General features: G+C 44.1%; 1 long non-coding RNA gene across 1 annotated transcript in view; it reads left to right on the top strand.

The window, feature by feature from the left end:
• Nucleotides 1-4,019: 4,019 nt before the first annotated feature.
• LOC134987440 (uncharacterized) overlaps nt 4,020-6,000 on the top strand; it is a 49,789-nt gene continuing 47,808 nt past the window's right edge. Inside the window, exons 1-2 of the long non-coding RNA XR_010193103.1 lie at nt 4,020-4,225; nt 4,915-5,030. This is a non-coding gene — a long non-coding RNA (uncharacterized LOC134987440). The remainder of the gene's footprint in view (nt 4,226-4,914; nt 5,031-6,000) is intronic.

The following is a 6,000-nucleotide window of genomic DNA, read 5'->3' as shown; positions in this document are numbered from 1 at the left end:
CTCCTGAACTCGCTGTTCTGCTTAGCAGAGCAGCAGTGAATAGATGCGCACAGCGTCTATTTAGTGGAGACAGGAGGAGAGGGGGCATCAGGGGGTACGGATTAAGGGGGGGTTCTGGCAGCAGAGCCGGATTAAGAGGGGAGGGCCAGGGGGTACGTACCGTGGGCCCCACAGTTTTAGGGGCCTCCCCGGCTGGAGTAGCTCTGTCCCAGCTCTGAAGCTCCCCCGTCCTGCAACAGCAGCAGCATTGTGCTACAGTCAGCACACTCTGCTGCGTGTTGGCAGGTCTGTGGTGGTGCAGGGAGGCAGCAGCCTCCCTGCTTTCTTCTGCCTGTGTGGGTGTGTAGGGGGGAGCGACCACCCCCTCTGGATTTACCCCTAGCTGAGGGGCCAAAATCCCACGAAAAAAAATAAATCTCCGGAATGTGCATAAGGGGGCGTGGCCCCGTGGGCCACAATTAGACCACGCCCCCAAACCCACAGCAGGCGCAGCAATGAGATAGGGCCCCCCTGTCTCAAGTGCCCTGGGCCCCCCGGACTCATAATCCGCCCCTGGGGGCATGCCAGCAGCTCACAGAGCACTGGGCATGCCCCCTCACTGACAAAAACCGTGGGCCCTCCCGTGAAGCCACACCCCTTTTCGTTGACCACGCCCCCTTTTCACCACGTGTGTGTGTGTGTGTGTGTGTGTGTGTGTGTCCCTCCTGCCTGAAGAAAGCTGGCAGGTATGCACCCCTGCCTGTGCCATGCCCATACCAGCTGCTTCTGCTCCTAGTCTCCTATAGATTTGCCCAGATCTGTGACTCATTTGACTAACTCTGCCCAGTGTTGTGACTCCGCCCAGCGTTAGCAAATGAGTCACAAAGTCACAGATCTGGGCTATTATATAGGAGATATATATATATATATATATATATAGACACAAATGGATGTGCGGCACTCCAGACGACTTAAGTAACGAGACTCAGGCAGTAAATGAAAGCAACGTTTCAATGTTTAACACATCGTCTTCAGGCTTAACAAACACACATAAAACAACACTCACCTAAATAGTGATCTCACCCCTGTGACTGGCGCCATTGATCAGGAGGCGGGATTGCAGCCCGCTCAGGTGCGCGAACGCAAGCGTCACTGACATCATCATAGTGCTCCCATCACCAAGGCAACATGACAACAAGCATAAGCTACATAGAAAAACATGTATCATAACATAAGCCTACTTACAATTAGCAATTACACAGGTACAGGCCTATCGTGACTAATCATCGTACTAATGGCCCAAATTTTAAATTCATATGTTAAAACCTATCTAGGTGCATATAATACATATCTATAACTGCATTATGCATAATGCTAAATGGCAGACTCATACTAAATACCCCAGGGTCCTAAACCAAACAGCTCAAACCCAGATGTACATTTAGTCCACGAGGTGCCATAGTATCTAGCCGCTGGATCCATTGGACCTCTAATTGCAATCATTTTAACCCTCTATTCCCCCCTCGAAGAGAGGGCTGAACCTGATCGATCATCCTGTACTTCAAGGAGGTCAATGTATGTCGGGCTTTGGCAAAATGCCGAGCCACAGGCTGATCGCCTTTAACCTGAAGTTATGGCAGCTTTAATGGCTGACCTGTGGGCTGTCATACGCTCCTTAAATGCCCTCTCCGTTTTGCCTATGTATGACAGGCCACAGGGGCACAAAAGTTGATAAACGACAGACCTGGAACTACATGTCAAACGGTGTCTGATCTGGTACGTCCTACCAGTATGCGGATGCTGGAAGGTACTACCAGAGATCAGATACTGGCAAGTGGTACAGGTACACTTGTAACACCCTTTTCTACCCGCAAATGCCATGGTTTGTTGTGCTGGATCATAAATATCCGATTTCACTAATATATCCCGTAGGTTTCTAGGTCGTTGGTAACATGGCATTAGTTTAGTATGTGTAAGCGGCAAATCTGGATCCGATTGGATCAAGTGCCAATGTTTTTTAGCTGACCTCTTAATGGAATTGCTGGCTGAATGAAAACCATTAACCCAGGGTAGAATGCTGTCATTATCCTTATCTTTATGATGATTTAATAGCTGTTGGCGGTCTAATACCATAACTTTGGTTTTAGCCTGATTTAACAACAGGGGGTCATACCCTCGCTCCAGAAATTTTTGGGACATATTGTCAATATGATGTATAGCTAATTCTGGATCAGAAGTGATCCGTTTAGCCCGCAAGAATTGGGAATAAGGTAGCCCCCGTTTTAGAGGCAATGGGTGGCTACTTGAAAAGTGAAGGTAATTGTTACTGTCAGTGGGCTTAGAATACAATGATGTGGTAATTTTACCTTTATCTATAGTCAGCTGAACATCCAAAAATCAGCCTGTGGCTCGGCATTTTGCCAAAGCCCGACATACATTGACCTCCTTGAAGTACAGGATGATCGATCAGGTTCAGCCCTCTCTTCGAGGGGGGAATAGAGGGTTAAAATGATTGCAATTAGAGGTCCAATGGATCCAGCGGCTAGATACTATGGCACCTCGTGGACTAAATGAACATCTGGGTTTGAGCTGTTTGGTTTAGGACCCTGGGGTATTTAGTATGAGTCTGCCATTTAGCATTATGCATAATGCAGTTATAGATATGTATTATATGCACATAGATAGGTTTTAACATATGAATTTAAAATTTGGGCCATTAGTACGATGATTAGTCACGATAGGCCTGTACCTGTGTAATTGCTAATTGTAAGTAGGCTTATGTTATGATACATGTTTTTCTATGTAGCTTATGCTTGTTGTCATGTTGCCTTGGTGATGGGAGCACTATGATGATGTCAGTGACGCTTGCATTCGCGCACCTGAGCGGGCTGCAATCCCGCCTCCGGATCAATGGCGCCAGTCACAGGGGTGAGATCACTATTTAGGTGAGTGTCGTTTTATGTGTGTTTGTTAAGCCTGAAGACGATGTGTTAAACATTGAAACGTTGCTTTCATTTACTGCCTGAGTCTCGTTACTTAAGTCGTCTGGAGTGCCGCACATCCATTTGTGTCTATTGAACTTTATCTTGCGGGCACCCGGCGCGGGTGTACAGCTGATGGGAGAGCCGGTACTTTCTGCTTTTATATATATATATATATATATATATATATATATATATATATATAAAATGTATTAGCGACCAATGGTGTTAAGACTATAGTAAAATGAGAATAGTGGAGTGCATATACAATTCTTAATGAGGGATTATATAGCCAATATAAAAAAAAATTATATACTGTAGAAAGGTTATTATAGACAGGATATAGCACGTAAGTTCTTTTATATATAAAACAGCATATCTAAAAGACTTTCTCAACTAAAATCGGTGAAAAAATAGGTAAAATATGTATAGCAATGAAAAAAACAAGTTGATATAAAAATAAACAGAGGTTTGCTTTGCGTATCTTAGAGCAGGAGGTCAATTAGGTGTAAGCAAACTTCTGATAATTCCTTTTTACCTATGTAAATTTTTTTACGGCAATTTACCCATGCTGAATATTTAGGGGTTAGCTGACACTCTCAATGTGGTTTTTCAGTCAAACTGATTTACTTAAGGCTGAGATCTATATCCACATCCAGATATCATATATATATAGAGAGAGAGAGACAGAGAGAGAGAGAGAGAGAGAGAGAGAGAGAGAGAGAGAGAGAGAGAGAGAGAGAGAGTCATTCAGAGTTGATTGCAGCAGGAAATTTGTTAGCAGTTGGGCAAAACCATGTGCACTGCAGAGGAGGGGGGCAGATATAACGTGCAGGGAGAGTTAGATTTGGGTGGGTTATTTTGTTACTGTGCAGGGTAAATACTGGCTGCTTTATTTTTACACTGCAATTTAGATTTCAGTTTGAACACACCCCACCCAAATCTAACTCTCTGCACATGTTATATCTGCCCCCCCTGCAGTGCACATGGTTTTGCCCAACTGCTAACAAATTTGCTGCTGCGATCAACTCTGAATTAGGCCTATGGGATGCAGTTAAAATACCGTCTGTTCTTATCCCGGCGTTCAGGAGACCAATGCCGGAACCCTGGCAGCCGGTGAAATACCGACAGATGAAATTCCGACGGCTGCCTGGTATACCCACTCAGTTGGTGGGTCCATGTCACCACCCGAGTGGGAATAGAACCTGTGGTGAGCGAAGCAAGCCACTGGGCCTGAAGCGTGGCGAGCGTCATCCCATCTGCCGGTAAATCATAGCATATATATATATATATATATATATATATTATTATTATTACAGCACTTTAGCGGCACTCCATACAACCCGGATAAAAGTAAAATGGCCGGTGCCCTCCATAAGTAACAAGTTGAATCCCCGTCACCACATATATGTTGCCCAAGTAGGCGGCACTCACAGCTATTTGCTATTAAACCTAAGTTCATGTGTTTTCTACAAGCTCGTTAGATACTATCAGCTAGCTAATTGCAGCATTACAATGTCTGTGCACAGATCCCAACTATAAGTGAAGAGACCATCAGAAGGGCTGTGTTGTACAGTATGAACTTCAAGCTGGTTCCTAAGTGATTTTATACTAGAGTTAGGTGTGGAGTTAATATGTTCTCTTTAAAACATCTATCTTGATTGTATTGGGACTTGGACATTTAGTATGTGAATTGTGGGGTCAGTGACCTGCTATTGTTTATGCTGCTCTGGTGTTGGATTATTATTATGTGCTGTTATTACACAGGGACATCATGCACATTGTTAAAATGCATCTACATGTATTTATCTGAGTGATTCATACCAGAGCATGGTGACTGTTTCTCCGTGATCTTTATGGTATCTTTTATTGTATTATTGTGGGCGTTACTATGTATCTCGTATTGGTGTTTTATATTAACTCTGTTTTTTTTTTCATTTTGATTTATGTATAGTGTATTCCGGTCTGTTGCTAAGGCATTGGACGCCAGCACCTGCAAATGACGTCATTTGGACAGATCGGGACGCGGCGGGCGGACGGTGCCATGCACAGTCGGAAGAGGTGATAAAGGTAAGGCAAGTTGTTTTTCTTGTTTGTCCTGACGAAAATGTTAAGTTAACATTGAAACGTTGACAGCGGAAGTGAGACTCCTGTCGTTTTTCAGTAGCTGTAAGCACCGCCTACTTGGGCAACGTAAATATATATATATATATATATATAAATATATATATTTTTTTATATCTATATATCTTATACTATGTATATATAAAGGAACATGAAACATATACTACATAAGGAGAAGACTTAATGATGGATTAAGTAATTGCTACAATATTGGGGGTCATTTCGAGTTGTTCGCTCGCTAGCAGATTTTAGCAGCATTGCACACGCTAGGCCGCCGCCCTCTGGGAGTGTATCTTAGCTTAGCAGAATTGCGAACGAAAGATTAGCAGAATTGCGAATAGAAAATTCTTAGCAGTTTCTGAGTAGCTCGAGACTTACTCCTACACTGCGATCAGCGCAGCCCGTTTCATTCCTGGTTTGACGTCACAAACACGCCCTGCGTTCGGCAAGCCACTCCCCCGTTTCTCCAGACACTTCCGCGTTTTATCGTGGCACGCCTGCGTTTTTCCGCACACTCCCAGAAAACGGTCAGTTTCCGCCCAGAAACACCCACTTCCTGTCAATCACACTCCGATCACTTCAACGATGGAAATTCTTCGGTCGGACATGAGTAAATCTACTAAGTTTTGTGCTAAAATACTTAGCGCATGCGCACTGCGTACCATGCACATTTTCACCTTAATCGCTCCGTTGCGAAAATCGGCAACGAGCGAACAGCTCGGAATGACCCCCATTGGCCGCTAAGTGAATGTTGGAAAGAGCAGAAGGAAACGTAGAGAGGATGGCGTGTGCCTTGCAGGGTGAAAGGAAAGGGTGATGAGATAAGATGAAAGGGTGAGAAAAAGAAAGCGAATGGGAGGAAATAAATAGATGAAGGTGAATAGAAAAATGGCAAATGACCTACAGGAAGAACAAA

Source organism: Pseudophryne corroboree, chromosome 2 (genome assembly GCF_028390025.1).
Source record: "Pseudophryne corroboree isolate aPseCor3 chromosome 2, aPseCor3.hap2, whole genome shotgun sequence".
In the NCBI taxonomy this organism is placed as follows: Eukaryota; Metazoa; Chordata; class Amphibia; order Anura; family Myobatrachidae; genus Pseudophryne; species Pseudophryne corroboree.
This window is presented reverse-complemented; position numbering and strand designations above follow the sequence as displayed.